Source organism: Pyrgilauda ruficollis, unplaced genomic scaffold (assembly GCF_017590135.1).
Source record: "Pyrgilauda ruficollis isolate IOZ18807 unplaced genomic scaffold, ASM1759013v1 scaffold222, whole genome shotgun sequence".
Classification (NCBI taxonomy): domain Eukaryota; kingdom Metazoa; phylum Chordata; class Aves; order Passeriformes; family Passeridae; genus Pyrgilauda; species Pyrgilauda ruficollis.
In genome coordinates this window covers 475,207-484,063 of record NW_024521651.1, presented here as the reverse complement: position 1 = coordinate 484,063, position 8,857 = coordinate 475,207, and positions in this window count along the sequence as shown.

The window sequence follows — 8,857 nt, the reverse complement described above, 5'->3', positions numbered from 1 at the left end:
AGGATGAAAGGCTGCAAGTGACCTCCAGCATCTTCCATCAAGTCACTTATGAAAAAGGCCAACCAGAGAGCAGATCTTGTCAGACACATCCTAAAAAACTGAGCTGCAAATGCTTGCCAATCAGGAGTAGGACACAGATGGATTTTCAGGTGATTATAAAAGTCCCATTCAGTCAGAAATGGATTTCATTAATCAAATGCATTTTTTACATAGCTTCAGACCTGGCTGAAAATGTTCCTTCTGATTTTTTTTATTGGCATTTATTAACACAGCTATTAGCTATGTTAATGCAACCTCAGTGATATTTTCATTGACTCCTAACAGACAGTTCTTGTGTATACCACATAGCAAATACGACCAGAAGAAATTTGACACAACCAACCTTCCTTTGGAATCAATGTGGGATCCAAAACAAACTTCTGGTGATCTCAGCATCATTGCCCAAGGAACCAGGCATCCTACAAATAAATACTGAATTGCAAACCTGTGGCTAGTTGAGACTAAATCTGCTTCACTGGAAGTGGAAGACAAAGCAGAGTTCAAGACTGCTACTGAATTGGTGGCCAAATGCCAGTACTATTCACTTTAGGGCAGTATAAAACCATTCATCTGACAGGCTGACCCTCAAGGCTGGGAAAATAAAGCCATGTAACTACCCTCTAAGTCTGACAACAGTGGTTCTATGCCCTGTTGAAAGGCAGCCATCTCTCTCCATGGCCTATTCACTCATGCAGAGCCCATGCAAGACCTCAGCAACACTTCTAAAATGCTGCTGCTGTTCAGTGCTGTTGCTGGGTTGTATTTCCACACCTCTTTCCTGTGTACTTCCTAGAGCTCCTCACTGACAGTCCATAAGCTTCCTTGCTCACTTTCCCCATTGACATATACTGCTTCACTCAGATGCTTTTCAGACTGCTTTGGGTTTGGGCTTTTTGCTTCCTCCTCTTCTACACCATGCCCTGCCCACTGCAGCAGCATGTGTCCATTAGCTCACCAGCAGCAAATGAGCTAGCTCATAAAACATGCATGGGGGAGAAATGCATTACAAGATTATTCATTACAAGAAATTCATTACAAGCCAAAACATTTCAGATCTGGATTTTTCTTTTTTAAAGCCACACATGCAAACACTGCAGTGCTATCTTTGCATGTAACTGCTATTTTTATCCCCTTCATTGTCCTTGTGGTAGGACATCTGTTGTCTTATCACTAACTGTCCTCCCATGGCTTTGGCATCTCTCAAGAGCATCCTGCATCACGCAGATGTTTCTCTCTCTGGTATTCTCTGTGAGCCTTCAGTGTTCCCTGAGTTTTGTACCAATCACTGGCACCAGTTTGCCCTATTTCAAGACCTCTGTTTGATGCATTCATCATCAGTGCAATAAGTACTGTACCCTTACAGAGGGTGCATGGTGTGCTGGGAAAAACGCTGATATTGCAGTTGGGACACCTAGCAACACACTGGCACTGGCTCAGGTACCCACAGTCTTGTAGGACCCAGGTGAATCATTTAATCTTTCCCTTCACATAAATTTATTAGCTCTTGAACACTGCATGTGTTCATGAAAAGTCACTGAAGGGAAAGTGAGCTTGGGTTTTGCCAGTGCTCACTGTCAGGCCCTTTGCTGCTTAGGCCTTCCTCTCTAAACTCCAAATAAAAAATATTTGCATTATTTTCTTTTGTCTAAATTGTCCATTTAACATTAACATGGATGGACCTTTCAAACCTTGGTACAGTACCTTGCCCAAAGGTGCCATGTAGGGCTACTGAGGCAACTTCAACATGAATAACACTGTTTTCTTCCACATCACCCTCTGTGCAGACACCTTACATGTGTTTGAGGCATGAACTTGGGAGAAGAATTGATGTTTCCACATTACAGATCAGAAAATTTGGGATGCGGGAAGGGATTTCCCCTGTATCAGCCATGAGATGCCTGTGGCCATCAGAAATAGGACAATAATAATTTATAGGACCACAAAATATTTCTGAACTGGATCCAGATTTTGATGCTCTCACTGTTCTTTACAATTCCCTTCTGCTTCTATTTCTACCTTTACAGCTGAAGGTTTTGCTGTTAATTTTTTGTGGGCACCAGGTCAGATTTATCCCAAACAGGTGTTTGTTCCTGATCTGTCTTTACGGCTCCTCTGTGCCCTGCCTGTATTCAGGTCTTTGCTCTTTTCCAGAAGTGCAACTGTTACTGTGTTGGATCAGACTGGAATCTGTCTAGCCCTAGCATCCTGTCTGTCACTGAAGGCTTTGGAGTTGCAAGAAACCCCAAAATCAACATTTATAGGCCATCCACACTCATCTCCCCAGTCTTGCCAGCAATAAGAACGCATTAAGTAGCTCTGTCCCACTGCACTACTATTTTTGCTCTGCAGTTTGCACTGGCTCTAGTTCAATTTTAAATTCTAATCCTTTCAAAGAGAAGTACAGATGCAGTACTTCTCTTTGAAAAGATTTACTACTAATCTCGCTGGTGTCTGTGACAAAGGATGGTTTCTCAGCATCACCTCAAATGTTAAAATATTAATGAGGGAAGAGTCTGTTATCTGGCAAAGGCTGTCTGCTAGCACTGGAGATAGACTTAATGATCTCGTTGCCTTTGCTACTGAAAAATGAGTATCTTACATGGGAGAGATTAGACAGACCTGACACCTTTAATAAAATAGGGCCTCTTTCTACAGATGTATTTAAAGTAATTTTAATCCTTTAATGTTTTATGAAATAGCAAAGCTTTGAGTGAATCTATTTAGAATGGTCTCTAAGCACTGTAGTAGGGTTTTTTTGACCCAGCTCCCATTTGTAATGTGCTCACTCTTTATATCATGTTTATATATATATAATTCTTTTATACCCAGATGACTTTTTGAAATGAATGGCCATAAAAGGTGCACCGTTGGTAGTGTGACACACCAAGAGTTTGGAAACAGGCTTCCTGTGGGAATCTTAAATCTCCACCTATGAGCTGAAACAAGCAGCCTGGTTTTCCTGTACTCTTGGCATGAGTGATCCCACTGAGCCCCGTCTGTGCCAAGTGTCACTTTGTACCAGGACACAGCCACTGTGGGCACAGATTGGCCCACAGTGAGAAGAGAGACTGGCCACCTCCAGACAGTGCTTAGTGATCACTCTCAGCCTAAATCAGTACCCAAAATGGTCCATAGGAGAGCCTGGAGGCCTTGCCTGTTTATCTGTACTGGTTTCCCTGGTTAGGGATGAGGATAAAGCTGTTGTTATTGGAAACTCTGAACACTCCATCTATTTAAAAGGGGCAAGGCAAGACAAGGTAAGCTCTAGGCTCCTTCTGGCATCTCCCTGCCGACCCTACAGTCAAAACATGCTTTTGGTGGCACTGATTCTGCTGCAGCATAATATGCCAGGAAAGTGGATTCTGCCCATTGGGGAACACTGGTAACCTGTTCTTGAACAGAATATAAACACTTCAGCCACCCACATAGAAAGTTGTGGCTCTGAAATGTCTCAACAAGAAAAGATGGGTCTGGAGCAGAGAAGCTGTCAACCACCTCCCTATCCACAGATCTCCATCATCTCCATGCTGTGGGAGGAGAGCAGAGAGAGTGCTGGTGAGAAGGATGCTCATGTAAGCTGTCTGAGCTCACTGCAGGGAAGTCATGGCTTTTTAATTCAAGGTTTTCCTTGTCTCAACTGGGGACCTGGTACAGTTTTCACCTGAGGAAGTGGAAAACCCCATGCTGTGGGACAGGAAATAGGAGGGGAAGACATTTCCCTAGCATAGATTAAGGATAGGAGAGGTAAGAGTGAGGTCCTCACCCAGGAGATGGTTTGACCTCTCCCTCGAGGAGGCAGGGGCTGTGTTGTCCCCACAGTGCAGAGTGGTCCAGCATGGCCAGCCCACCAGCATGGACATCCAGGGCTCAGATCCATGGGCTGGCCTCAGTATAAAAAACACTGACTGTGTAGCACCACTGTGTATCACCAGGGGCTGTTTGTCCTCAGCCCTGAATTAAACACTCCTCAATCCTCTGCCCACACAATACTGGGCTAGGTGGACATCTGTGAATAAATGATCTTTTAGTTAATGGCTAATTTTCAAAAAAAGCCATCTAAAAGCTCTGTGGCTTCAGCTGTGTTCCCAGAATTCAAACATTTCTTCATAGAAAAGGAATATAATGTGCTTGAAAACCTACGTGAAGGATGGGGCATCTCCCATTTCCCTGCAGCAGGTCGGGAACGTGGGAGATTAAGTTCAGTTCTCACAACTGCCTGGTTACAATTTGAACTCTTTTCTCCCACAGAATAACTCCAAGGAGCAGACCATTTATACGTGTTCAGGCAAGCTCCATCCATCCCATCAGTGGCATCAGTTCCACTTAGTGCAAGGACACAGAGACAAGGACTGACCCCATGGTCTCATGTTTTGGACTGTCCTGGGAGGAGGTTACACAGCACATGTTCCCCCTGACACACAGGACACATGAGCTAGGGCTGTTCACATTCCTTGTGAGCAGTCCCAACCTTCAAGATGCTGGTAAACCAATTCTCCGTTTCCCACACTCCTTTGAAGTTGGATTTGCATTTCACTTGCTTTTGTTACAGTGCCTAAAATGAGCTTTCTTTTTCCTAGAGGAAGGTGAATGGAGCATTGCACAGTCACACAGTTTTGGAGGATTGGCTGAGAAGAGCAAGCTATAAACTTAGACTTTGATTACCTCCAGCCAAGAGCTTGGTTTTGAGTGCTGGGAGCTGGAGCTGTGCCTGCGTGTAGTCATACAGGCATGTGGAGCACTGGGCTTCAGTCCTTGCACATAAATTGGTCAACCTTCTGTCTTTTCCCACAAAAGAAACACAGAATCACAGAATAGTTTGGGTTGGAAGGGAAAATAAAGATCACCTCATTCCAAACCCTCTGTAATGGACAAGGACACCTTCCACTAGTCCTGGTTGCTCCAAGCCCTGTCTAACCTGGCTTGGGACACTTTCAGGGATTGGGCAGCCACAGTCTCTCTGGGCAACCTGGCTAAGGGCCTCACCACCCTCCCAGGGAAGAACTTCTTCCTAATACTCATTTAAATTTTTCCTCTTTTAGTTTAAAACTGTTTCCCCTTGCCCTATCACTAAAGCACAAGTGACATCTGATCTGCAAACACAGATGACTTTTTAAAAAGAGCAGCTCCTGCCAGTAACACCACTCTTGTTTCTATAGTTTGTTGCAACATCATAGGATAAAAATATATATATATTTGCAGGTGAGCTTATAGAGAGCTGCTTCATGTAGGCACATCTTCAGTCTTTCATGCCAGTTATGGCACAGTCCATGTGTTGTAAACACCAGGGCAGCAGGTTAGCAGCTCTCCTCATAAAACGAGCTCAAAGCCTTTCCCTGTTGCTATGCTTTTAATTTCCATTAATTTCCACCAGCCATTGAGAGGCTGGTGGAAATTAATGGAAAGGTGACCTGCACATGGAAACTTTTAATTACACTAGTAATATAGAGTCAAATCATTTCTGTTGAAGGTTTAAGTAGCCTGTGGAATAAGCAATGAGTTCTGGGAGAGGAAGGCAACATTTGTCTCCAGCCCTGGAATTTGTCCATTCATCAGGACTTGTAGATGATCCAATTGCATATTAACAACATTGGCCATTCTCACTAGAAATCAATTATAAGAAGTTCTTTAAAAGAATATTAATTCATCTTGTTTCTCTCCCCTCTCCTGCCCCTTCCCCTCTGCCATGCATTTTTATCACCCCTAGTGAGAATTTTAGGGGAAATTGTTTTGGAATGGCTATTTTCCAGAGGAGGCAATTTCTTTTTTTCTGTTAGAAATTCTGATCAGTCTTTTTAAAAATGAGTATCTAAAGTCAGGCTCCTAAACTCACAGCCTAATTTTCAAGTCGAGCAACAAAAGGACATCAGTTCTTGATGTACATTGCTATGAACTCTGGAGTTCCCTGTTTTAATCGCTCCAGCTTAGCCTTGACAATGCAATAAACCATTGACAAATGGCTCCAGCCAGATTTCCTGAATTTTCTTCATGACGCTGACTCTACTGCAGACAGTATATCAGGTTACCACATGGGATTGGTGCTGTTTTACTTTATCTTCCTTATGCAAGTATAAATGGATGCATCAACCCTAAGGAACTAAAGGGTGTATTTGCAGGGGAATCTTTCATATACCTTCTCATCCCTGAAATGACTGTGAAAATGACTGTGATGGGCCTCACACTGGTGGCTTTTCCTCACTGCAACGCTACTGACCTCAGCAAAAGTGTCTTCTAATTTACATTATGGAGATCAGACCCAGCCTAAATTCACTGGCATTTTATGCCCCTCTTAGTTGCTCATGCTCATCAAAGGGGACATGAATCCTCCTTGTACATGAGGACCTCAGAGAACCAGATACTCCCCACATCAGGGGTTTGTATGTTCCTGGAGGTGCCAGCCAGCAAGGAGCACTTTCTGGGCTTTTAAGAGCTAGCTGGTGGGAGCTGAGTGGGGAGGGTCCTGGGAGCTCCCTGAAAGGTCCATGCTCCCTTTCTGTACTCCATAGTTCCTGGTTCTTTCTAGAGTATTTTGTGAGGGGCAGCTCCTGTGGAATCAGCGCTGTGCAGAGCCAAACCTTCAGTAATGAAATCCAAAGCCTGTGTAGCCCTTTTGGGCTCAAATACAACTCTGACATTTGGATACTTGTGTCCACTAAAAATCCTAAGATTATTTTCTGTCTAGGAGTAAATTTAGTCGTTCAACCCAAATGGGTATGTGACGTTTTGTGTGCCCTATATCCTCATTATTGTTTCACAAGGAGGTACTGCTCTGTCTTGATGTCCATGGATAGCATCCTCTTTAATTAGTAAAGTAGTGTCATATCCCCTCTCTCCAGGGGTGCAATTTACTGCCCAAGTGAAAGACAATGAAAATCATTAAACCTTAAATCTCAGCCCAGGCACTGAACACTTGACTACCTCAACCTTTTGCTCTCTGACCCAAACTGCCCTAAAACCAACCAACCATTCCAACCCTCTATGCAACTGTTGTATGTGTTTGTGGCGTGATGTTTGTTCTATTTTTGCAGGTGTAAATTTGAGGGCAGAAAAAAGGGCAAAAAGTAGAGATGCAAACAGTAACTGCAAAGTGATAAAAGCTCAATGATGAGAACTCGGAGTAAAACCAGATATTAACTGTAAGAATTGTGAAGTCCTAATTTCTCCCTAGCTCCCCAAACAGAAAGAAATAAACGCTTTGAAGTAGGATATTCTCAGTAAATTAGAGTGAGTGTTTTCATTTTATCTTCCTAATAATGATTTAAGATGACTTTTGCATGAATTTAAGCACTATAAAGAAATGAAAGCCTGAGAGGAAGATGGTTCTGAGGAGTATTTCCATGAAAAAATATTGAGAATGACTTTCAAAAGCATTTAAGTGACTTATGGCCTACATCTCCTGAACTTAAACTCTTAGGAGAAAACATTTTAAAGATGCCTGGGGGTACAATTATGCCTTACAGCTGGAGCAGTCCTAACCACTCCCTTCCCTTTTTGTTCAGACTCTGGTCCAAGGCCCTTTCTCTTTGCCCTGCTTTAGTTTTTCAACCTTTACAGCAGTGCCTGCGCTGGACCAGTTCAAACAGTATAACCAGCAAAGGTAGCAATTTCTCCCTTTCAGTTTAGCAAGTTGAATCAGCTTAGCAAAGGAGCCAGCCACCCCCAGAACATGTATGAGGGCAGGATGCAACAGGACAGCTGCAACAGCTCTTCAATATGACCCCCTGAAATGCAAATTTTTACCCAAGGAATATAGAAACAAAACCTTCCATTTCAAAAATGACTTTAAAAACGAAACACTTTTTTTTTTTTTTTTTAACCAAGTAATTGGCTCTTTAAAGCTCAGGTTCTTTTGGGAATGAGACTCCACAGACTTCCAGCAGTGATTCATTTTTATTAGCCCTCCCTTGGCTGTTGCACAAGGATTTTGCAATGTCCCAATGCACTCCTGGTCACCCTCTTGCTGTGCCGGACACTACATCCTGGCCACAAGTTTTTCCTGGGGATGAGCCTGGGGATGCAGCAGAGGGAACAGCCCCAGTGTCTGGCAGAGGCCGTGAGGAGGCTCGAGACAGGGCTCTGGGCACTTCTTCATGGGAAAGGTGATGGAGGTACCTGAAAGTTCTCCCCTGTTGCTGTACCCCAAAAATGACAGCCCGGTTCTTCACTCAGGCTCACTGGCTGGCTTGCAGGGCGAGAAACTTCTCTGGCACTTGTTCTGCAGGAGCACTCTCACCCACATCTCCCTCCAAGAACTGTTTTTGTTGTTCTTTGCAGTAACAACTTTTTATAATGAAAAGTCCTTAATTCAGTTTTGAAACTTTTTGTTTCATTGCTTGTTTCTCCATGGAAAAGGTGTGTTGACCATATAAAGTGTATAATGGTCATTTACATTTTCATCTGCGTTGATGATACATCTCATGTTTTGGACTTGCACAACTCATCTTGTTTATACATCTAAATTTCCTTCCTCATTATCTGGAGTATTGTGTCCAGTTCCGTGTGCCTCAGAAGAAAAAAGACAAACTACTGGAGAGGGTCCCGTGGAGGCCACAAAGATGATGAGGGGTCTGGAGCATCTCCTTATGAGGAGAGACTATGGGAGCAGAGCCTGTTTAGTTTGGGGAAGACTGAGCATATGAATAACCCCAAGGATGCTGAGAGGATGGTGCCAGACTCCACTCAGTGGTGCCCAGTGTCAGGACAAGGAGCAACAGCCATGAACCAACACACATGAAATTCCACCTCAGCATGGAGAAGAACATCTTTCCATGGGGGGTGGCAGAGCCCTGGGACTGCTGCCCAGGGAGGGCGTGGAGTCTCC